General features: G+C 48.9%; 1 protein-coding gene across 5 annotated transcripts in view; it reads left to right on the top strand.

Moving 5' to 3' along the window:
• Positions 1–23,842, top strand: part of KSR2 (kinase suppressor of ras 2) — a 434,193-nt gene that overhangs the window by 255,738 nt on the left and 154,613 nt on the right. The gene's annotated exons all lie outside the window — the stretch shown is intronic.

Genomic DNA, 23,842 nt, shown 5'->3' with positions numbered 1-23,842 from the left:
ATTAGCACTTGGGGGGTTGACTGGCTGTTGTCATTGGTCCCCCTGTTCCTACTCTTTCTGTCTGCAGGTGTGGAGGGATAACAGAGGGAAGCAAGCATGCAGGGCATTAAAGGAGACATCAGCTTTTTCTCTCTGCTTCTCTGCTGCCCGGTCACAGGATTTCTCTTGGGTCACTGTGGATAAGGCATCTATGATTGAATTTTGTAATTTTTTTTTTCCTCCCGCTCGGGTCAACACGTATAACCTTTCATCTCAAAGACGTATTAGGGTTCAAACTAGGCTGAGCACGGCCTGGGGTGTTTTACACTCTGCTCCCACGAATTTCTGCCGGAGACAAAATGGTTATTACTTGGAGTGGAAATGGAACTTTCTGGTGATCAAGGGTGGAGGTTTCAGAAGGCGTTTAATCTTCTCTGCCCAGAGGCCCGTTTTGCTGAACAGGCACAGATGTAGTCAGAGGGGAGCCCCTGAAAAAAGCCCAGCCAGTCCTCCAGCCAAGACATCAACTTTTATTGGCCGGGAGCTGAGGAGGAGGAGAGGGCTGCCAGAGTGCGAGGGAAATAAGCCCCTGGCCCCCAGCACAACCACAGGGTGATCGTGTTGCTGGTCTGATAAATGAGCAGCAGTGTTTACTGAGCGCCTGTGCGTCCTTATCACCCACGTGCCTGACCTCATTTAGTTCTCGCGACAAGCCATTGTGCAGACGAGTTATTCCCATTGTACAGATGAGGAAACTGAGGCTCAGGGGCCTCAAAGAACTTGGCGAAAGCCACACAGCTATTGAGTAGTGGAGCCAGGGTTTGAACCTGGTTCCTTCTCGCTCCAGAGTGGATACGCTTCACCATCACACACGATTTGATCCGGGATCCCCCAAATATTCAGCGGGGGGCCTTTCTCTAAATGTGGGGTTCGATCCTTTACCTTTGCCAGAAGGGTTTTTGGACTTTTTTTAGGGGGGGCTATGGACCCTGTGAAAATTTCATGCAATCTGTTGTTTCTCTCCCTGGAAAATGGCACACGTAACCCCCAACACGGTGTCTTGAGGTCAAGACTGCTAACACAGTCAACGTAGCACCGCTAGATGGTGGGCCTGGGCAGAACGGTGAGCTCAGTTTACCGTCTGCACATGTGCATCATGCGTCCGCCGCAGGAATCCACTGAGGGTCCAGAGCCAGAAGAGGCCCGTGTGGACGTCAGTTAGAAGTTCCAGAACCTGGCTTATTTCAGTGCCCAGGGGGAGCAGGCCCTGCATCAGGCAAACTAAAATAGCAGTCATGACACATATCAACGCCAGAAGGCCAATTTATTAATTTGTCGAGAGAAATCACGGTCAGAGAGACCGTAAATGCTCCGTGGGGGTGAGCCTGTGTGCAGTCAGAGGGTGGCTTGGGAGCTCAGACGAGGAAAAGGGGGTGATGACGTATCAAATGTGTCCTAGCAACAGGGTGAGAGGCCCTGGAGGGAGGCGCCTGGGTGCCAGTCCCAGCTCTGTTTCCTTTTGAGCAGCGTGCCTGACCTCGAGCAGGGCAGAGCCTTTCTGAGCCTCAGTGTCTCCGTCTGTAAAATGGGAATAATAATAGATTCACTAGATCAGCTGCTGCATGTCAGGTCATCTGCACGGTGCCTGGCACACAGTAAGTGCTTAATAAGTGCTAGCTATCATCATGATGTTTGTTAGCTCCTTTTTCCAGGCAGTGTTGACATCCTCTGGCTTGATGGTTAATCCGAGGGCTGTGGGTAAATGCCTTTCAGTTCTCCCCCCACTTCCCTATGGCCCTAAGAGTGCTTGGAATTTACCTTGGCATGACGCCGGGTGGTTGCATCTGTCTCCGGGCATCGCCATCCCACGAGTGATGTTAGCATGGCCATCTCTGGGGGTTTGACCACAACTCTGCACTTGAGTTCTTTCCAGAATAGAAACATCTTCAGCGTGCTTAAATAACCACAGACTTGCACATTTAGATCCCTCCTCTCCTGCTGGAAAGTTTTGTGAGGATTCCCCATGACTCCCAACTTTTCATGCCTGCCCTGGTCTCCACGTGAGAAGAGAGACTTCTCTCCTCTGTGGGCATGAGCAAAGTCCCTAATTAAAATCAGCCCTTAGCACCGAGACCCTAGAAGCACAGTTGCCTGTTTGGACAGTCCTGGTCCTTGTGTGCAGAGAGGTCACCCTCTGATCTTCCATAAAGGAAGAAAGTAGCATCTGAGTCTCAGCAGGAGAAGGAGTATGTAACTCAAATATTAGCTGGAATCCCATGGACCAGTCCCATTTCCACTGATGCTAACACGTGACAGAGACAGAGGCAGCCCGGTGGAACAGGCTCCAGGTTAGGAAACACAGTCTCCAGGATGCCACCGAGTGCTCGTGCGACCTCTGTCCCTCCCTGGTTAAGGCTCACCACACACTTTGAGGCAGGCATTATAATTCCCATTCTGTAGATAAGGAAACAGAGGCTCAGAAGGGTGAATGGTCTTGCCCATGTCCTAGGTTTTGAATCCAGATCCAACTTAAGCCTATATCCCTGCACTTTGGTAAAGCAAATTCCTCTCTCTGTCTGGGTCTCAGATTCCCCAGTTGTACAACAAAACACTCTGTAAGGGTCCATTCCAGAGCTTAGAAACTCTGTGTTTCTAAGGCTTACCCAGCGAGCTTTTCCTGGGCAAATCTTTGGGCATGCCATGACGGCAGGAGCCCCAGCTTGCAGAGGAACCTTTCTCTAAGGCTGACTCTGCACAAAACACGAGTTATTAAGCCCTACTGCTCAACGTTGGAAGATGGTGACTCAGGAGTGACTCTACTTCCCGAAGGAGTAGAGAGCAGTGGACTTACCTGTCCGTCCTTGCTGCATTTATTCAGCATTTCATTTGGGCATGCCGTGCTGCCCAGGTGGTGTCTGATCGGATGCCCTCCACCCATGGACCAGTTTTGGTCCAACAAGCTGGGTGCTGCTGGCTCCTTGTAGGGTATCTCTGATTCGGGCCGAACTGGGTCAGGCTGCCGCTCTCATCCCCAGTAAAGCATCTTCTTCAGAATGAAAAAATACCGGCTAGATGGGAAGGAGTAATTACTCATCATCGTTCATTACCGGCTGGTGGAAGTGACTTGGGGAGTGTAGCCACTAAGTGGTTGCTGACATATTGTTGGGCAAATCACCGAACCCCCAGTGTCTGTTTCAACCTGGCAAGGATGTAGTGAGGACAAAATGAGGAATGAGTGTAGATTTCCCAGCGCAGTCGGGGTCGGGGAGTGCTTAGAGCACTGGGTCTCCACAAAGGGTAGCTTTGGCAGCTATCGGGGCTCGTTAGATGATGGCATAACTTGTAACAATGATGGAAATGGTGATAATAATAGCAATTGGCATTTGTGGTGTGTTGACAGTGGTACAGGCAGCTTCAATTCAGGCAAAGCAGTTTACTTGTACTATTTCGCCTAAGCCTCACAGTGCTCCATCAGGTAGTTTCTCTTCTTCTCCCCATTTTGCAGATGAAGAAACTGAGGCTGAGAGCATTTGAGTAGCTGGCCCAAGATCACAAGGGCAAGCAGGAAGTGGAGTTTGCACCCATTCTGAATGCCTCGTTCTGTAATGCAGAGGAAATGCGGTTGTGACGCTCTTCACCAAGACCTGTTTGCTCATCAGATAGAGACCTTAACTCGTTCCAGTTCCCTCTCTGGCACCCCCGCCTCCTGGGGGGATTGTGGTGTTGGGGGTCAGCCTTGCTCCAAGGAGCGTCACGTTTGTGAGCATGCTGTGCTCACTCAGAGAGCAGCACCCACGCTGGCTAACAAACCACTGCCCTGCCAGACTCCGGTGTTGATACTCAGGGGATCCATTGTCCCAGGTGGTAGCCGTCCCTGTGGGGGCCAGGCAGCTGCAGAAGGCGGCCAGGGCATCTCCGGTAGAAGATGAGGAATAACAGGCAACTTTGACCACCTGCAGTTTTCTGGGTGTTTCTTTATTAGCTGTCTGTGGGGGTCTAGCCCTTGAGGGCAGCAGTTACCAAAGGGAACAAGTGACTGATGATTCCCACACTTCCCCCTCTTGGTCCTGATGGCACCAGCTGGAGTTTTACACCAGGCCCCCGTCTTACAAAGTACTGTCCCGCGCGAGGTGCCTTGAAAGACGGCGTGGCCCTCACCTTGCCCTGTCTCGCCGCCCTGTCTCTCCTCCTCTTTTTGCCAAACATCTCCTGCGCTTTTTCTTAGACACAAGGCGGCAGATAGTTGACCCTCCGTTGAGGGCCTGGCCTCATGTGCCTCGAGGCTGAGTCAGAAGGCTGATTTGTTGAGGGAGGCAGCAGGTAGCACTACAGACCGATGAAGCTGAACTGCGTGCTCCCAAGAAACCAGCCTCTGGAAGGGTTGCAAAGAGACTCGGGACAGGGGTGATTATATCATGGGGTTTAATGAGGCTTGAGGCCAAGGTTCATTACCCCCCGGAAGAGGACGAGGGGGAGCTGCGTGTCTTGACACAACTTTGCAGCCTGAACCACGTTCTTGTCTCAGAATCAGGAGAGATTTTTGAGGCATTTGTGCCTGACCTGACTCTGTGGTGGCGGTCTGAAAGGGGGACCCCCCGTAGGTCACATTGGGGCACCCCAAAGGATGTGTCTCCCCCGCACTGAGCAGGTCAAAGTGCTGTTCCTTATCCCTTCTTCCCCCCTCCCCAGCAAGTACAGGAAGCACCCGTATTGCCTGGCATCTTTGCTGTATTTTAGAAACTCAAATACCAGCGGGTCCCTGACACGTACTGACCACCTGCTGCTTGCCAGGCAGGCCTTGGTCCGGGTGCTTTATAGGCATGAAGCTGTGTATTCCTGGAAACAAAGAAAATGATCCAAAAAGGCTCATGATGGAAAACACTAGTCCCCTGTACCATCCCTCTGTCTATCCTGCCTTTTAAAAACTCCTGTGTTTTGACGGTCACTTTCACCGTTTAAACTAGTGTCCCAGGGCTTCTCAAAGTGTGTCCAAGGCCAGCAGCGTGTGTATCACACGTGAGCTTATTAGAAATGCACATTCTTACTTTCCCCCTTCAGACCTACTGTATCGGAAGCTCTGGGGAGGGGTGCCTGGGTGGCTCAGTCGGTTGCATCCGACTCTTGGTTTCAGCTCAGGTTGTGGGATCAAGCCCCGCGTTGGGCTCGGCGCTGAGCGGGGAGCCGACATGGGATTCTGTCTCTGCCCCTCTCCCCCCTCAATAATAAAGAAATAAACATTAAAAAAAGCAGCAGCCGCCCTGAGGGAGGTTCAGCAATCTGAATTTTCACCAAACCTCCAGGGGATTCCGCACACTAACATTTGAGAATTGCTTGGTTATATGACAGTCTTTAAAAAAAAACAAACAACTTTTAATTTTGAAATAATTTCAAACTTACAGAAAAGTTACAGAACACTGCAAAGGACTCCTGTACCCCCTTTACTCAGATTCGTCCATTTGTATTTTTATTTACTTACTTTTTTAATGTTTATTTTTGAAAGAGAGAGACAAAGAGAGACAGAGCACGAGTGGGGGAGGGGCAGAGAGGGGGGGTAGACACAGAATCCGAAGCAGGCTCCAGGCCCTGAGCCGTCGGGCACAGAGCCGACGCAGGGCTCGAACCCATGAACCATGAGATCATGACCTGAGCTGAAGTCAGACGCATAACTGACTGAGCCTCCCAGGTGCCCCCAGATTCATTCATTTTTTTTTTTTTCAACGTTTTTTTTTTTGTTTTTTTTTTTTAATTTATTTTTGGGACAGAGAGAGACAGAGCATGAACGGGGGAGGGGCAGAGAGAGAGGGAGACACAGAATCGGAAACAGGCTCCAGGCTCCAAGCCATCAGCCCAGAGCCTGACGCGGGGCTCGAACTCACGGACCGCGAGATCGTGACCTGGCTGAAGTCGGACGCTTAACCGACTGCGCCACCCAGGCGCCCCTCATTCATTTTAAACATCTCCGTGCATTCACTTCCTCTCTTTCATTCTTGTGAGCCATTTGGGAGTGGGTTGCATAACCACACACAGGTACCGGATTCAGTAAACTTGACATTGACTCGAGACTTTCATCTACCCATATTCCTGTTTCAACAATTGTCTCAATAGTATATTTCATAGCAATTTATTTTTCTGGTGCGGATGCGCTCCAGGATCACATATTGCATTAAGTTCTTGTGTCAGGCTTGAATAGTTCATCAGCCTTTCTTCCTTGTTTGCGACTTTGACGCCTTTGAAGAATGGGGGCCGGCTTCTCCACAGAACGCTTCTCAATTGGGGCTTGTCTGTGTGTGTTTCTTCGTGTTAGACCCAGGCTGTGTGGTTTGGGCACAACTGTTACTTACATGCTGGTGTGTCTTTTTCAGTGCATCCGAGCTGCCAGGTGTTTGAATTTTTCTGAAGAAGTCAGCAACTGTGACTTTTATGAGAAATCTCCCAGTTGTAAAATGCTAGCATCCAATGAAAAATCTCTTAACACTGTGTGAGGTGGTATTAAATAATCCCACCGGGTTGTGGGTTGTATTTGGTCTTAGAGCTCCCAGTTTGTAACTTCTGTTCTGAAATCGTAGAGGTCAAAAGGAACCTGGGTGGCTCAGTCTGTTAAACTTCTCACTCTTGGTTTCAGCTCAGGTCATGACCTCGTGGTTCATGGGATCAGAACCCCTACATCAGGCTCCGTGCTGTCCAGCGAGGAGCCTGATTAGAATTCTCTCTTCCTGCCCTTTCTCTGCCCCTTCCCCTCTCATTCTCTCTCTCAAAATAAATAAATAAACTTAAAAAAATTTAAAAACATAAATAAAAGCGTAGAGGTCAGAACTGATAGGGAGCTCAGAAATCACAGAATCCAAGCCCTTGTTTTAAAGATGGAGAAACTGAGGCCAGAAAGTAGAAGGAACTTGCCTAGGGTTTCAGAGCTGGGATTTGAACTTGGATCTCCTGATGCCCAGCTGATAGCTCTCTCTATTATGCCAGGATGGTTGCAAAGTCAGCCCTTCTGCTGCTACTGACGGTGCTCTAGGGGAAGGAAACAGTGCCTTCCTTGAAAAGGTGACATCTTCTGTGTGCAAGGAGGGCTGGTGGTGTGTGTGTGTGTGTGATGCATGTAGTTATGAATGTCGTAGAGGAGGCACCTTCTGGGTTTTTATCATCAACCCTTTCTTCTCTGTAATTTTGCAGTCCTTGCCTGAGCACAGACAGTTTGGGCTCAGCATGCAATAGACAACCTTAGACCTTTTGTTATGATTGCTCCCACCAGGAATCGTAGCAGCAAAAATTGGTCGGTAAGTGGTTGGCATTAGCAGCCAGGGGGTCATTTATAGCTATTGGAGTGAGTCCTGATCCCTGGGCAGGTACACACTGTTGGCGTGGGCAGTCCCGTTCCCTGTCACGAGGACCTGTGTCTGACTGTACCTTTGTCCCAGTAACATCCCCCCCCCCCACACCCGCCGCCATCCCTGGTGAGTACCTCAACTGATTTCATAGCAACAAGACCAGAAGTAACAAACAGAGTTGCCCTCGAACGATGCAGGACACACCAGGCATTTCATATTCCTTCCTCGTACCTCTGTATCCCCATTCTGCGGATGAAGAAACTGATGTTCCAGGAGGAGAAATCCATGCATGGCTGCAAGTTACACAGCACATCAGAGCTAAGACTAGAACCTTCAGGCTCCATCCAGGTTGCATGTGCACTCTGCACACGATTTGGCCAGACTTCATTTCCATTAGGTAGTAGGGACATGGTGGGTTGTTTTCATCAAAGTTGTTTCTTTCCCTGATAAAGCTAATTCGTCCCTAGTGACCCCATCTTGCACATCTCCTCAGTTGAGCAAGCCTGTATTTTATCTAGGTGTGATCCTTGGCCCTTCCTCTCCACGATGCCCCATTTCCAAGTCTTATTGAGTTGATCTTCTAAATCATCATATGATTTAGTCTATAGCATGTAGAGCCATAGACTTTCTTCCAACAGAATGGGTGTGGCTGTGTTCCAATAAAACTTTATTTACAAAAACTGTCAAGGGGGCAGATTTGGCTCATAGGTTGTAGACTGTGAGTTCTGTTCTTCCGGGTTTTTTTTTTTTCCATATCCTCCTCCATCACCAACACCCTGGTCCAAACTATTCAGTAGTCTCCACATGGATCTTTCCATATTCATTTCAGTCCCATATCCAGTCCACCAGAGTGATCTTCCGCTAATTAGAATCTGGCTCCCAAACCAGGGTTAAGATTCTACCACGACCTTAAGTGAACTGTGTTCTCTCCTGCTTTGAACCCGTGGGGTCCTGGACACCCTGCCATTGTCGTCACTTTATCTGAACTTCTACTTCCTTGGGAAAGCATTTCCTACCTCCCCAAGTGGGTGTCAGTTGCATCTCGTCTCATCTCTTGCGCTTTCCTTCTGAAGCACTTCCCGCAGTCCACAGCCATCTGTTTATTTCTGAGTATTTGCTTAATGCCCTGTTCCCCCATTATCAGTTCCACAAGGGCTGTGACCGCATTTCTCTTGCTCATCACTGTTTCCACTGTGCCTTGCATGGAGCTGGCACACATCAATATTTTCAAAAGGAAAGTAACATTTTTGAGCATTCACTTTGCAGCCAGCACTGTGAGCCTTCAGCTACTCAGAATCTAGAGGACAAAGGAGAAAGGATTTTGCTTGTTGCCCTCCAGAGCTGCAGAGCCGGCTGAATTTGGCATCATCGAGGCAGGAACTGAAGTTGCTGGACTTTGATGCAGTCTTTGGGATGTCATGGGTGGTCTGCTACCTTAACTGGCCAAAGAAACAGGCACTCAAACAAAACTCTCAATAACGATTTTGTTGATTAGAAACAAGCAGGTCTTTGTCACTGCCTGGTGGTGGTAGGACTAACATAGAACTTGACACAAGTGACAAACAATCCAAGTTGAGTTGTTGTTTTTAGTATGAAGGTCATTTATTAGCACATGTAACTGAAAGGTCCAGGGGCTACTAAGGTAGGCTTCAGGTATGGCTGGATCAGGGGGCTCAGTTCATGTCAAGCCTCAGTCTCTCTGTATGTCTTGACTTTGTTCTTCTCCATGATGGCTACGCTTTTAGGCTCCATGTGGCAGTAAGATGATCCCAGAAGTCCCTTCCCTGCTCTGGTCCAGAATGGAAGAGTGAGAATGTTTAGGTCTGAGATTCACTGATTCAACCAGCATGACCGTATGCTCACCTGTAAACCAATCAGTGGGGTCAAACATGTGGGATGCTAATTTATTGGCTTAATCCTAGACTGTGAGCTTTACCTTTGGGCTTAGAAATGGAGGGGTGTGCCTAAGAATGGAGAATGAATGCCAGGGAAGCTGATAACCAGTGTCCTAAAGTAACAGTGAGTAACGGGGGTCTCTGTCCTCAGGGGCTTTGAGGAGCATCCCCCTGGCCAGATTAGTTCATGAGCCAAATTAGTGGGGACACATCTCCACATGGTACAGAAAACACTTGCGGTTCGCCAAACATCTCCCTTGAACTGCATTTCTCTATGATCCCTGGCAAGCAGTTGCTTTGCTATCCCTCCGACATTCCTTGGGAGTCTCTAGGCAGCACACAGCCTGGCAGAGGAGGTTAACCCATGGTACCAGGTAGAGGCTCAGTGCCATTCCCAAGGCAGATAGCATCCCACCAGTGGCCAAGCGCCAAGGTGAGAATTGGATAAGCTTGGGTTTGAAATCTTGTCTCTGCCATTTTATTACCTAACATCTGTAGCCTCAGTTTTCCCATCTTTAAAAATTTTTTTTTTTTTAACATTTATTTATTTTTGAGACAGAGAGAGACAGAGCATGAACGGGGGAGGGTCAGAGAGAGGGAGACACAGAATCTGAAACAGGCTCCAGGCTCTGAGCTATCAGCACAGAGCCTGACGCGGGGCTCGAACTCACAGACCGTGAGATCATGACCTGAGCTGAAGTCGGCCGCTTAACCGACTGAGCCACCCAGGTGCCCCAGTTTTCCCATCTTTAAGATGGGCATAATGTGGCAGTCATCACGATGGTGACCACCATTGTTGTGGCCGTCAATACTACTGTATGATGTATGGTGTTTGGGTTTGGGTCAGTTTTGATCCTCATTGGTTTCTGCTGGACGACATCACACCTGCCCCCATATCTGAATGGAGTAATCCGTACCGAGTGAGTTCCTGATAGGCAAAGTGTCTTAGTCCACTGGGGCTGCCATAACAGAATTCCACAGACTGGGTGGCTGTGTAAACAACAGACATTTATTTCTCTTAGTTCTGGAGGCTGGGAAGTCCAAGATCAAGGTGCCTCTATGGCCATCTGGTGAGGACCCTCTCCTGGTTCTTGCTGTATCTTGCATGGTGGAAGAGGGCAAGCAAGCTCTCTGGGTCCCCTTTTGTGTGTGCACAATTCCTTCATGAAGGTCTGTTCTCGTGACCCAAGTACCTCCCAAAGACCCCACCTCCTAAGACCACCACACTGGGGGTTAGGATTTCAACATATGAATTTTGGAGGGACACAAACACGCAGACCATAGCACTGAGTATCATGAAAGCGTCAAGGAAATGTCTGCTACAGCCCCTGACCTCGGGGAATTTGTAGTGTGGTTGGCTAGGAGCCACATAAGACACAGCCGGAAGCTCTGGGCCAGGAGTTGGGAGATCTGGCTTCTTCCCTGAGGGTTGCTACCCCTGGTAATGTGCCCCTTTGTCAGATTTTGCTCAACAGTTCGGAGCCCTAGTTTCTTTATCTGGCAAATGGGCATGTCAGTGATACGTGCTCATCTCACAGGAATGTTGATTGTTGGGAGGTCAGTGACCACCGTCGGAAAACTAGGAATTGTTCGGATGGACAAAATGTCATAATCCCTGCCCAGTACAAAGCAATACAGACAGGCAGCTGTTACGCATTTGTAACACTATTTAATCTGATTGTCCTGGCTTCTGTTCTGATTGGTTGGGTGCATGTTCTGATTGGCTGAGCCTGTCTCCTGATTGGCCGGGCCTGTGTTCTGATTGGTTGGACGAGTGCTCTGATTGGCCAGTGCCCATCCCATAACGATTGTTAAATAGTCTCAGACCGCCCCCCCCCCACCCCTCCAAACAGAAGTGCCTGCTTCACTAAGCATAAGAAAATCTTCAAGCCTCAGTTTCCTGATATGTAAAGCAAGTAGAACCATATTGTCCTCGCAAGGTTGTTGTGAAGGCTGTAGGAGATGAAGTGCTGTTGCACTGAGGTCACCTTCCTCCATAAAGGCAGTGACTTGTCCATCTTGTTCACCGCTGTATCCTCAAGGTCTGGCACATCGTAGATGCTGAAAAAGTGTGTTTTGAGTGAATAAATTAAGCCCTGTGCCTCATGCGAGGGGCATGGTTGTTACTCAGTAAATCTCGATTGAGGACATCAGGGGTGAAGGATGCACTTGCCGTCGGGCAGTAGAGAGAGGTGAGGACTGTGGAAAAACACAGAGCACCCACCCCTTCTAAAGAAGGCAGCCACCACTCACTTCCAGCCCCTCTATAAGAAGGGGACGGGGGGGTGCCTGGGTGGCTCAGTCGGTTAAGCGTCCGACTTCAGCTCAGGTCACGATCTCGCGGTCCGTGGGTTCGAGCCCCGCATCGGGCTCTGTGCTGACGGCTCAGAGCCTGGAGCCTGCTTCCGATTCTGTGTCTCTCTCTCTCTCTGCCCCTCCCCCGTTCATGCTCTGTCTCTCTCTGTCTCAAAAATAAATAAAACCTTAAAAAAAATTAAAAAAAATAAAATAGACAGAAAATAGGGGCACCTGGGTGGCTCAGTCGGTTGAGTGTCCAACTCCAGCTCAGGTCATGATCTCACAGTTCGTGAGTTCAAGCCCTGCATCAGGCTCTGTGCTGACAGCTGAGAGCCTGGAGCCTGCTTCAGACTCTGTGTCTCCCTCTCTCTCTGCCCCTCGCCCGTTCATGCTCTGTCTCTCTCTGTCTCAAAAATAAATAAACGTTAAAAAAAAAATTAAAGAAAAAAAAAAGGGGACAGGGTGTCACCAGATTATCCACATTTTCCAAGAGAGGCCAGACATGTAGATTTTCGTGGGCAGTTCCACAGTTTTTAGCCTAGTGGCAACAGAGAAAACGCCTTAACAATTCCATCATATGTTAAGCAACATTTATACGGGATGCCCCCAACTTGTGACCATACCTGCCATATATGGAATGTCCTTTGCTATTTCTTGTGACAGGAACTTTTCAAAGAGGTGGGGTCAGGGGCGCCCGGGTGGCTCAGTCAGTTGAGCGTCCGGCTTTGGCTCAGGTCATGATCTCAGAGTTTGTGAGTTCGAGCCCCGCGTCGGGCTCTGTGCTGACGGCTCAGAGCCTGGAGCCTGCTTCGGATTCTGTGTCTCCCTCTCTCTGCCCCTCCCCTGCTCATGCTCTGTCTGTCTCTCTCTCTTTCTCAAAAATAAATAAAAATTAAAAAAAAAAAAAAGAGGTGGGGTCAGCCTTTCTTTCCACCCTCAGGAATGTGCTCCTGGGTTCCCCTCCTGACCTCCTCTGTCACCCACATGCCACAAATTCTATCCTCCTCGCCACACCTCTGCTCCTAGGGTGTAGCTTTGGAAACTGATTTTCATGCTGGGCCTTTTGCTTATTTGTTTCTCCTTTCGAACGGGGAGAGTCCTCTTCCTGCAAATAACAGGCTGCTTCCCAGCCCTCAGATAGCCTTGTCCCAGCCCCCCACCGATGGTGGCCGGGATCTGGGCTGATTACCAGCACAGACCCTCGCTCTGATGCCCGGGCCCCGCCAGCTGCTGGGCAAGATCAGAGAACCTGCTTTTCGTCTCAGGCCTCATTCTCCTTGGCTGGGGATAAAAGTGGCAAGCGTCTCACCAGGCCCCATGCTGCTGCGTTCGAGGCCGGTAAAGCAGTCCTTCCCCCTGTTGAAAGTCAGGGCATCGCCGAGCAGGTGCGGGTGGGCACTTGGCGCCCGCATCCCCCTCCCCCTCCCCCTCCTGTTCTCTCCCCTGTTTATTCTCCCCTGCCCTCCTCCTCTGTCCGTCTTCATGTGTGTCTGCCCCTCCTCTCTGTCTCTCCTTTTGCCTGTCACCATCCCTTTCTCTCTCTCTTCTCCCTCCTGCCTCCAGTGACCCAACTTTCCCAGCCTCCTGAGCTCAGCCAGCCACTGTGAGTGCCACGTTCCTTGGTAGAGAGAATCTGGACAGGTGAAGGGGGGCTGGAGGGAGGGAGGACCACCCCCCGCCCCACCCAGAAACCAGAGCTGTGGGAGGAAGGCCTAGCCTTTAGTGTTAAGTGCTGAACAGAGGGACTGAGGAGCAGGTGGCCAAAGTGTCCTGTCTGTGGCAGGAGCTGGCATCCTCCTTCGGATGAATGCCCTTGCTGATCCCCTCACGACAGTGCCTCGTCGTAGGCCCTTAGGTGTTCATCGGCACACCCAGCCTTGCTGCCAGCAGTCTTTATTTTCTGTTTCCCTAGGCCTTCCCAGCAGCCTTTGGGCTCCCTGTTCTCTGGGAGCTCCGGGAGCCGCTGGGAGGGGCACCAGTGCCTCAAGGCCCTGACCTTGCCTCCCACGGCGGCTCTCTCTGGGTGGGGGGGGGGGGGGGGGGGGGGGGGGCTAAGCCGTGTCAGGACCTTCTGGGTTTGGAGGCAGTGTGCTGCAGCCTGGCCCTGAGCAGCCAGGCCACCTTGGGCCGCCACCTCCCCTGTTTTCCTGTCTATGAAATGGGCTAATGACGGTGTAAGTCTCCCTGACCTCACAGATCTGCAGTGGAGATCCAACGAGCCATGGATACGCGTGAGCTGTTCCAGGCCGTAAAACGCTGTGTGAACGTTTAGGCCGGTGCCAGAGGTTGGCTGCTTTTTCTCTAAAGGGCAGCCTTACATAATCGAGTGGGCAGGGCTGTGTTTCAGTAAAGCTTTATTTATAAATACGGGTGGCAGGCCGGGTTTGGCTCAGACTTCAGAGCTAAACAAGGCCTGGTTTCAGGTCCCAGCTCTGCCCCCTACAGGCCGTGGGGCCTTGGGTAGGTGATGTCTCTGAGCCTCGGTTTCTCACCTGCAAAGCTAGGAGAATAGTCAGACTTGCCTCGTGGGGTGATTGCAAGATTAAACGAGAGGACGCGGGTACATTTCTAGCACAATGCCAGGCACGTGGTGAGTAGGGACTGAATCCCAGCATTTGTCGTTCACGTAACGTTACTAATACACGTGTATGTCAGGTGCGTTATACATGTATACACACACAGATGTATTCATTCAAGGAGATGTGACTGTTTTCAGTGCTGGGTGTGGAATTGCAAGAGCAGAGGTAGGATGGTTTTTGGCGAGGCTTTTCATCCCACCTTATTTAACGCGTCCGCTTCGCCGATGGCCCTCGTGAGAAGGTATTCATCTGAGGGCCTGTTTCTTCTGTCAGGGCCACCATGCCCGCGGCTCAGCTTATCCGCAGTGGGGTGACTGCTCCATCACAGCCCCTTCCAAAAAGTCTTGGATTCTGTTTTTAGGGACAGTGGTTGGAACTATGAAATAGAGGTTTGCTCAAGAAACAGTATAGCCTCTGCACGTGTGTAAACTTAATTCTGAAAGTAGACCTACAGTGTGGGGGATCCAGGGGTCTAGAGGGAGGAGGCAGTCTGCCCTTACCCAGTTTCTCTCCCTCTTGGAAACCCCACAGAACCTGGATAGGGGAGTGGGGGGGGGCGGTTATTGGCAAAAGAGGGGTGCCTGGCTTAGAGATCTTCAAGATTGCATTTGTCAGGGTTTTTTCTGGTGCAAGTAATAGATACCCATCACATACTGGCTTCAGCAGTAGTGAAGTGGTGAAGTAGGAAGTTGCTAGTTTGCGTACTGAAGAAAAGCAATCTAGATATAAACAAGAGCTTCAGGAATGGCTGGAACCAGGAGCTCAGTATCATCAGGGCATGTTCTTTCTCTGTCTCACAGTCCTGCTTTCTTCCTTGCGGGTTTCGTTCTTAGTTAGGCTCCCCATTCGTGGTGGCCTTTGGTTGTTCCAGGTTTCCATCATTACAGGCCTGAGCGCATCAGGAAAAGGAGTTTCACCATTAGATCTGATTGGTCTGATGGGGGCACATACATGTGTGTCCTGAACTGATCCCTCTAGTCAGTTGGAGACAATACACTTGTGTGGCCTGAATCCCTGGGGTGGAATCCAGTTAGGTTGCAATTAAAGGGAATGGATCTTCAAGAAACACCAGGGGGATGGAACTCCCAGCGTAGGGATACTGAGCAGGCAAGATCAACGACTGACCCTTACAAGAACCCGCCGTGGGCAGCGCACCTGTGATTCATGCTGCTGTCTGCTTCTCTTTGCATTGAGTAGCCAGAGGGAAATGTGAATGATTATTTATTCAGAAGCGGAGTGGGAACCTATGTGATGAGTAGTACCCTTTCTGCTTATTTGAGATTTCTATTTTAGAGAGTGTCAGGAATCTCTTTTTGCCCTTTCCCTGTCAGTTTTCAGCTGGCATGAAAGAAGGAACTGCTTCTAGCCTGGTGGTTCCATTAGTTGTGCATTCAGGTCACCTGGGTTGGGGGTGGTAGCTTTTCAAAGTTCTGATTCCCAGGCTGCCCCCCCGCCCCCACCCAGTCCAATGATATCAAACCTGCTGGAGGGTGGGGCCCAGGCGTCAGTACTTTTAACTTATTTATTTATTTTTAATCTTTTTTTAAGTTTGTTTTTTTGAGAGAAAGAATGAGCAGGGGAGGAGCAGAGAGAGAGAGAGAGAGAGGGGGGAGACAGAGAATCCCAAGCGGGCTCCACGCTGTCAGCACAGAGCCCGACGCGGGGCTCCAACTCATGGACCATGAGATCACAACCTGAGCTGAAGCCAGGAGTCAGAGGCTTAACCGACCGAGCCACCCAGGCGCCCCACCATTGGTACTTTTTAAAGATCCCTGGGTGATTGGAACGTGCAGCCAGGGTCAAGATCCAGCTGAAGTAGCCAGTGTGTTCAGAGCTATCCTAAATGGGTAAAGCCAGGCTCTTGCAGGATTTTCTGAACACCTACCACCTCCGTGCAGGGGATGCACTTTCTTTTTCTCACCTCAAGCCCCAGAAATAAGTAGGAGACGGGCTTTGCGCTGAGATGTGATCCCGTGTGATTTACAGATGCTGGGGCCCCGCAGGGGCCATATTTCACCGGCACTTGTTTGTGCTTACTGAAACACTGATGGCTGTCAGGTTATCTGGTCCCCTTGCTGCCATCTTCACCCGGTCTGGCATCAGAGCATCTGCTGAAGCCCCAGAAGGCACATTTGCAGAGGTAGAGGAAGCGGGTGGGCGGGCAGGTGTGAGATCCAGACGGAGCTGTGGTTCCTGTGGATGACACACAGATCGGGCCGTGGGGACAGGGCCAATGAGGAGCCTTCAGTAGGTGTCCAGAGGGCCTAGCCTACCTGCCCCTCTCCCCCCAGGGGTCATTCATTCATCGATCAGGTGCTTGTGGAGGACCTACAAAGTCAGGGGCTGTGTGGCAGTGTCAGAATAAAATTGCTGACCCCATACCTAAGGTTAAAAAAATTTTTTTTTAGCATTTATTTATTTTTGAAAGAGACAGAGCATGAGCGGGGGAAGGGCAGAGAGAGAGAGAGGGAGACACAGAATCCCAAGCAGGCTTCTGTGCTGACAGCTCAGAGGCGGACGCGGGGCTCAAAGGGGCTCAAACCCACAAACCCGTGAGATCATGACCTGAGTTAAAGTCAGACGTTTAACAGACTGAGCCACCCAGGCGCCCCTCCCGTTCCTAAGGTTTAGGACTAGAGAAGGCCCTGCCAGTTCTAAGTGCTGGCTCTGTGGGTTATGTGCATCAGAATCCCCGTTCCCACCCCATTCTCTGAGGGTGGGGATTTAACAAAAGCTCCCTTGGAATTAGGACCAGAGACCAGCCCCCAGACCAGGCTGGGGACCTGGTGATGTTTTCAACCAGCTGCCAGCCAGGTGAAAATAAAAAACAAGTAGTTTTTCCATCATGTATGTTTATGAACTAAAAAGCCCTTTGGTTGGAGATAATATCCTTCATATCTTTTTGGTGTTAAATGTTCTTTTTAAAATGAAATGATGGGTAATTATATAGATGGTGTTTTGTTGTTTTTTTTTTTAATGTTTCTTTCCTTGGAAGCAAACATTGCCAACTTTGGGCCCCTATTTATTACATTTCCTGGTCCATTAAATGCAAGTCAGGAACCTTTTCTCGGGATTGGAGTTCTAGAGGTGGATGATTAATGTTATTTAGAAACAGACCCTTTCAAAAGGGATCGGACATAAACCCCCAGTATATGAATCAGCAGGTAATGAAAGTAGTGTTGTTATGCCCCTGTGCGCAGCAGGGGGCGTGATGTCCTGTCCCTGTCCCTTCATCCTGTCCCCTGAAGGTGGGGGCCCTGAAACACTTCTTTGAAACTCAGTTTGGAAACTGCTACCCTAGGCATTTCTGTAAATGTTATGAATGAATGGGGAACCCGGGGCCCTGAGGAGACAGAATATTTTCCCAAAGTCCTGATTCCTAAGTGGGTTCAATCATTCCGAGGCTGATGTGTCATTGACGAATTAAAGAGACCCATTTCTAACCCCAATATGGATTTAGCACCTGTAGGTGCCAAGGGTTGCAAATCTCCTTGTAACAGCCCTGGGAGGAGGCTGATTTTCTTACTTTGAGAAAGGAGAACGTGGTCCAGGGGAGTTATGTGGCTCTCTCAGGGTCACCGAGAGAGAGGAAGGGCTTGGGGTCACATATGTCTACCTTGAGATCCAGGGCTTCTGCACTCTTTTCATTCTGCTACAGGGCCAGCTCTCAAGTCTCGGAGGGAGCTTTGGAAATACAGGCTCTCCTGCTACCCGAAAGTAAAGTGTTCCTGTGACACCTTTCGGGAGCCAAAAGCGTGTAAAGCACAGAAGCAATGACGATCTTGTAAAAGCAAAAAACCTCTTGGGATTTCTTTTGCCTAGAGCTTTCGGGTAGCAGGAAAATCGGTGTCCAGGAACTCCAGCTTTCCTTACGGTGTCTTGAGTTGATGTCTTCAAGAATCATCCCTCCATCTATCCATCCAACCGGAAATATTCTTGAGTGCGTACTCCCTGTGTGGGCTCCAAGGGTATGGGGATGACTAGACATTCAAGATCTCCGTCCTCGTGGAACATCCAGCCTGTAGGGAGACAGATAGAACTGAGCCAGTTATGGTGGTGGTGAGTGCATGTCTGGGATGCTATGAACATTAAAACGGGAGCAGTGATGGTGGGGGAGCAGGGACACCCAACCCCGCCACTCACACTGAGACTCGAAGGGTTGGCCAGATGACAACAGGGGTGGATGTGCATTTAAGGCAGAAGGAACCCCTGTGCTGAAGGCGTTGGACAGGTTTGCGGCACACAAGAGTCTGGATGGAGCAGGGAAGAAAGGGAGAGGTGAGCAGGAGCCAGATCTGGGGATTTAGTTTGGTGGCTGGGGGTTAATCGCAGTGCTGGGGGAAACTTCCAAGCCTCAGGCTCAGGTGCTGTACCTTGCCTGTGCGGTTCCTGCATTTCCCTCCAGTGGCAAGTTCTACCTGACAGGTGCATCTGTTTCCAGTTGGAATGAGTTCCCCCAACAGATAGGTTGAGTTCCTGACTCCTAGCACCATAGGATGTTCCTATTTGGAAACAGGGTTGTTGCAAATGTAATTGGTGAAGTTCATACGAGGTCATACAGGGATGCCTGGGTGGCTCAGTCAGTTAAAGGTCCGACTTTTGTTTTCAGCTCAGGTCATGATCTCACGGTTCGTGAGTTCGAGCCCCATGTTGGGTTCAGAGCTGACAGCGTGCAACCTGCTTGGGATTCTCTCTCTCCCTCTCTCTCTGCCCCTCTCCCCGCCCCTCTCTCTAAAGAAATAAATAAACTTAAAAGAATTTAAAGATGAGATCATAGAGGAGTAATGTGGGCCCCTGATTATGACTAGTGTCCTTATAAGTACAGGGAAATCTGGACATAGAGACAGAAACACACAAGGAGAATGCCCCGTGACCATGCAGGTGAAGATTGGAGGGATGACGCTACAAGCCAAGGAGCGCCGAGGGCTGACCGGCAGCCAGCGCCAGACCCTGGAAGAGGCGAGGGAGGATTCCACGGAGTCTCCGAGGGAGCCGGCACCTGGATACCAGACTCCCGACCTCTGTAACAGCGAGAATGCATTTCTGCCATTTGGAGCCACCTAGATTGTGTTCTGGCGGCCGTAGGAAACTAACAAGCGTCTACACGGGGTATGTCTTCAGCCCCGAAGTATGCGGCTGCCATGCTGATGAGTCAGTCTCCCGGTGACTGCGTAATCAGTCTGGGAGTAAACTGGGTGCTTTTGTGAAAATGCCATGAGCTCTTCTCAGCTGTGAAATTGCTCATCAGTCATGCGTTCGAGTGATCGCCTCGCAGATGGCCTCCTAGTGACCATAAAGAGTTAAGTGCTGCTTCCCAAAATGCCCCACTGGCTCCCTGGATGGCTGTTTGCCTTGGAAGAGAATCTCGACAGGTAGCCCATGGGGGCTCTTGGTGGAGGAGAGGGTGGGAGGCCATTAGACACAGCTGTTGTCACCCATCCTCAGACACGCGGGTCTATACTGCCTGCCACACTGTGGTAACAGGCTCTTCAGATTAAACCATTTTCCCAGCCTAAAGAGCTTCACTGGCATCCCCTTTGCTACTTGTCACCCTGCTTTCTGATTTAATAGTGAACTAGGCAAGGCACTTCTTGATTCAGAAAGGCCACCAGTCAGTTGGCATTTGACGGGATGAGCGTTGAATGGATTCAAAACCCCAGTATGAGCCAAGTTCTGCCATCCCATTACATCCAGTGTAATGTTTGGCTGGACTAGTTAACATCTCCGAGACTCAGTTTCCCCATCTGGAAATTGAGGATTCTTCTGCCTCCCTCAAAGCACTAAGATAAAGATTAAATTAAAAAATGGATGGCAAGGGGTGGCTCAGTTGGTTAAGCATCCGACTTCGGCTCAGGTCATGATCTCATGGTTTGTGGGTTCGAGCCCCACATTGGGCTCTGCACTGACAGGACAGAGCCTGCTTCAGATCCTCTGTCTCCCTCTCTCTCTGACCCTCCCCTGCTCATGCCCGCGCTCTGTCTCTCAAAAATAAATAAACATTTTTAAAAAATGAGTGGCAAAAGGGCTTCTAAACTAGAGTGCTGTCCCAGTGGGGGAGGCTGACTGAGAAGGTTCCTAGGCCAGGAAAGAAAGAAGTTTGAAGCAGGCTCCAGGCCCACGACTGTCAGCTCAGAGTCTGATGGGGCTTGAACTCACAAACCGTAAGATCATGACCTGAGCAGAAGTCGGATACTTAACTGACTTAGCCACCCAGGCGCCCCTCTGCAAAAATTTTTAAAGAAATATATGTCAAAAATAAAAAATGGTGTATTTGCATATGTATATGTATGTATATGTGCTGTTATGTGCATGTTTATAATCAACAGCACTTTACCAAATAATAAAATTTTAATGCAATATTTAAAAAAATCCAATGGCAACTATGGCCTGTGGGATGGCTACCTGTTTTTGTTAATAAAGTTTTATGTGGGGTGCCTAGGTGGCTCGGTCGGTTAAGCGTCCAACTTCGGCTCAGGTCACGATCTCGCGGTCCGTGAGTTTGAGCCCCGCGTCGGGCTCTGTGCTGACAGCTCAGAGCCTGGAGCCTGCTTCGGATTCTGTGTCTCCCTCTCTCTCTCTGACCTTCCCCCGTTCATGCTCTGTCTCTCTCTGTCCTATAAACGTTTGATATTTTGTTCATCATGGACTTTTTGCATTGACTTAAAAAACAATTGCATTAAAATATTTTTACCTTGATACCTGAGTGTTTGGCCACTCCCTTAACTACCCCAACCCCAGGCTAGCCCCTCCCCTTAGTCCTGGCCCTGATAAAAATACTCAGAAACTGAACTTCGACTTGAGAAATAGAATATCGCAAGTTTCTGAAAGCCCTTTATGTGCACGCCTGATTGCATTTCTTCCTTTCCCCCCAGAGATGGAGCTGTCCAGTATTTGTTTGACCACGTCTTACTTTTCTTTGTGGGACACCTCCTGTGTCTGTCTGGAAACAATGCACAGTTTAGTTCTGCATGTTTTTGAACTTCATAAAGGTGGGATCATACTGCACGTGGTCTGCTTTTTTAAGTGAATATTCTGGTTGTGAGATTCATTCAAGTCTATGGGAATAATTGCAGTTCATTCATTTTTATGCTGTCTCATGCCGTTTTACCAACTCTGCAACGCATAGATCTCCCCACAGATGAGCCTCTCTGCAGTCGGCTTGTGGATATTTGCAATCTACGGCACCTTACAGTCGCTGTCTGTCTGGCAGGGTCAGGCCATAGCTGTCACTGCTTTTGCCCTTCCAGTGCACACGGATGTGACTTTGGTTATGTCGTCACTTCTGAGCCATGGTGCATTATTGATCTTGCGTGAGTTGAATTTAATTGACGTTTGAAGGGTCTTCAGAAATATCACACTATACCTTGGCCTTGAGACAAAAAAAAACCCCTCTTCTATGCGTATCATCTACACAGAAAGTCATGGGCACGGAGCAGCGTGATACATGATCCAGTATGTCTAAATCAGTCTAAAAGAGGTTGGAAAATAACACTAAATTTAAAGATTTAACTGTGAAAAAAAGCACCACCTGATAGATTAATTGGCAGCCTCTTTCTTTCTTAGTGGCTCATAAATTGATGACCTTACATTCAGTGGCATCTTAAAAGTCCATGAAATATGGTAATATTCCATTGTGGGAAGAGACCACAACTCACGCATGCATTCCTTCGGCTGATGGACATTTGGATTCTTTCCCAGTTTTTTACCTTGAAGTATTTGCTTTTGGATATTCTCCTGGTGTGCTTGAGCATCTAGGACAGTTCCCCAAACTTCTCTGGAGGTATCGTTTATTTGTGGAGGGTTTATTAAAAAACCCTGGCTTGTGGGTCTCATCCTGAGTCATCTGAATCTCTCTGGGGAGAAGTCTGGGACTTAGTCCTCGGTGCAAGTGCCCTCCTTCATGTTTATCAGGAAAGTGTTGGAAAGTCTGATCAAGGCGATATTCCTGGGAGAACATCTGCTAGGTCAGAGTCTGTGTGTCTTCCCTAGACGAGATCAGAGTTTCTCAACTTCAGCACGGTTGGCATTTGGGGCTGATTAATTCTTTGTGGTGGGGACCGTCGTGTGCAATGGAGGATGTGTAGCAGCATCCGTGGCCTCTACCCCTGAGATGCCAGCGGCCTCTCTCCCTCAACCCCAGAGAAGTCGGAGTATCTCCAGACATGGCCACATGGTCCCCTGCGGGACAGTATCAGCCCTGGCTGAGAACCACTGGACTAGATGATGTATAATCAGTTGTCAAAATGGTGGCATCAATTTATATGTTCACCAGCAGTACGTAGGTGTCCCAGTTGCTCTATATTTTTGCCAGCTTTCCTATGGCCAGAGCTGTTTAACTATTTTGCCCGTCTGGTGAGAAGAAAATGGTGTCTTAGCTCAGGTTCGGTTAGTATTTCCCCGATGGTTGATGAGGTTATAGATTTTGTCCCAAGTATATTGGTGTCTCGTGTTTCATCCTCTGTGAAATGTCCATGTCTTGGCTCTTTTTTTTTTTTTTCCTGTTGAGTTGTCTTTCTTTTTTCTTATTGATATGTAGGAACTCAAAAACATTCTGGATTCTAAATCTTTGTTATGTGTGTGGCAAATCTTCTTGTGATGTGTGGCAAATCTTCTCCTTATTGTCTCTTTTGATGAATAGAAGTTTTTAGCATTCATGTAGTCACATATATCATTTCTTCCCTTTATGGTTTTGCTTTAAAAAAATCGTATTTAATCAATTCTTTCTGCCCTGAGGTCATAAACATATTGTCCTAGATATTCCTCTAAAAGTTGTGAAGTCTTGCCTTTCCCATTTAAGTCCTTAATCCACCTGGAATTGATTTTGGTATTCGGTGTAAGGTAGGGCATTATTTTTTTTTTTTTTCCCTCTAAACGGATAGCCAGTTTCCCAACACCATTTATCAAACAACCTTCCGTTGCCCGCACTGATCTGCCGTGCCAGCTGGTCATTGATCAGGTCGTCTGAGTTCATCAGGACCGTTCTTCTGCTTTTTACTCTGTTCCACTGGTTGTCATTCATTTATGTCCTTTGCTTTTCCTTTTTCATAGGTATCTGGGTCGTTTTTTAAATTTTGCATTAATTTTCTTTTAAAAATCGTTTTCTCTTGGCACGCCTGAGCGGCTCAGTCGGTTAAGCGTCCGACTCTTGATTCTGGCTCAGGCCATGATCTTATGGGTTGTGAGTTTGAGCCCCACGTTGGGCTCCTTGCTGACAGTGTGGAGACTTCTTGGGATTCTCTGTTTCCCTCTCTCTCTGCCCTCCCACCCCCCAAAAGAAATAAATAAACATTAAAAAAAACTTGAAAAATACTTCTCTTTTAAATCCGCTGTGGTATCCCAGAACAGAAAAAGGACGTTGGTGAAAAACACTAGTGAAATCCAGATAAAGTCTGATGTTGGCTTAATGGTAACGTACCAACACTGGGTTCTTGGCTTTGACAGATGCACTGTGTATATGGAAGATGCCCCAGGTTCAGGCACTGGGTGCAAGGTAGATGGGAACTCTCTGGGCTCTGTTTGTGGCTTTTCCATCAATCGAAAAATATTCCCAAGTAAAACCTTGATGTAAAAAGATTTCTCTCGTTTCTTAAAAAAAAAAAAAACAAACTTTTTTGCCTTTTCTGTAATTAACACCTTCTCTTAAATCCTTAAAATTCATCACTTACTTTTACATTGTTAATTTATCATCCCTGGGGTTTAAATCATTTACATTTTATTTCTTTGGCCCATCTTTTACATTTTTGCATCTGCTTGGCAATTTGTA

Source organism: Panthera leo, chromosome D3, assembly GCF_018350215.1.
Source record: "Panthera leo isolate Ple1 chromosome D3, P.leo_Ple1_pat1.1, whole genome shotgun sequence".
NCBI classification, from domain to species: Eukaryota; Metazoa; Chordata; class Mammalia; order Carnivora; family Felidae; genus Panthera; species Panthera leo.
The sequence above is the reverse complement of the archived record's forward strand: the minus strand, read 5'-3'. Positions and strand labels throughout refer to the sequence as shown.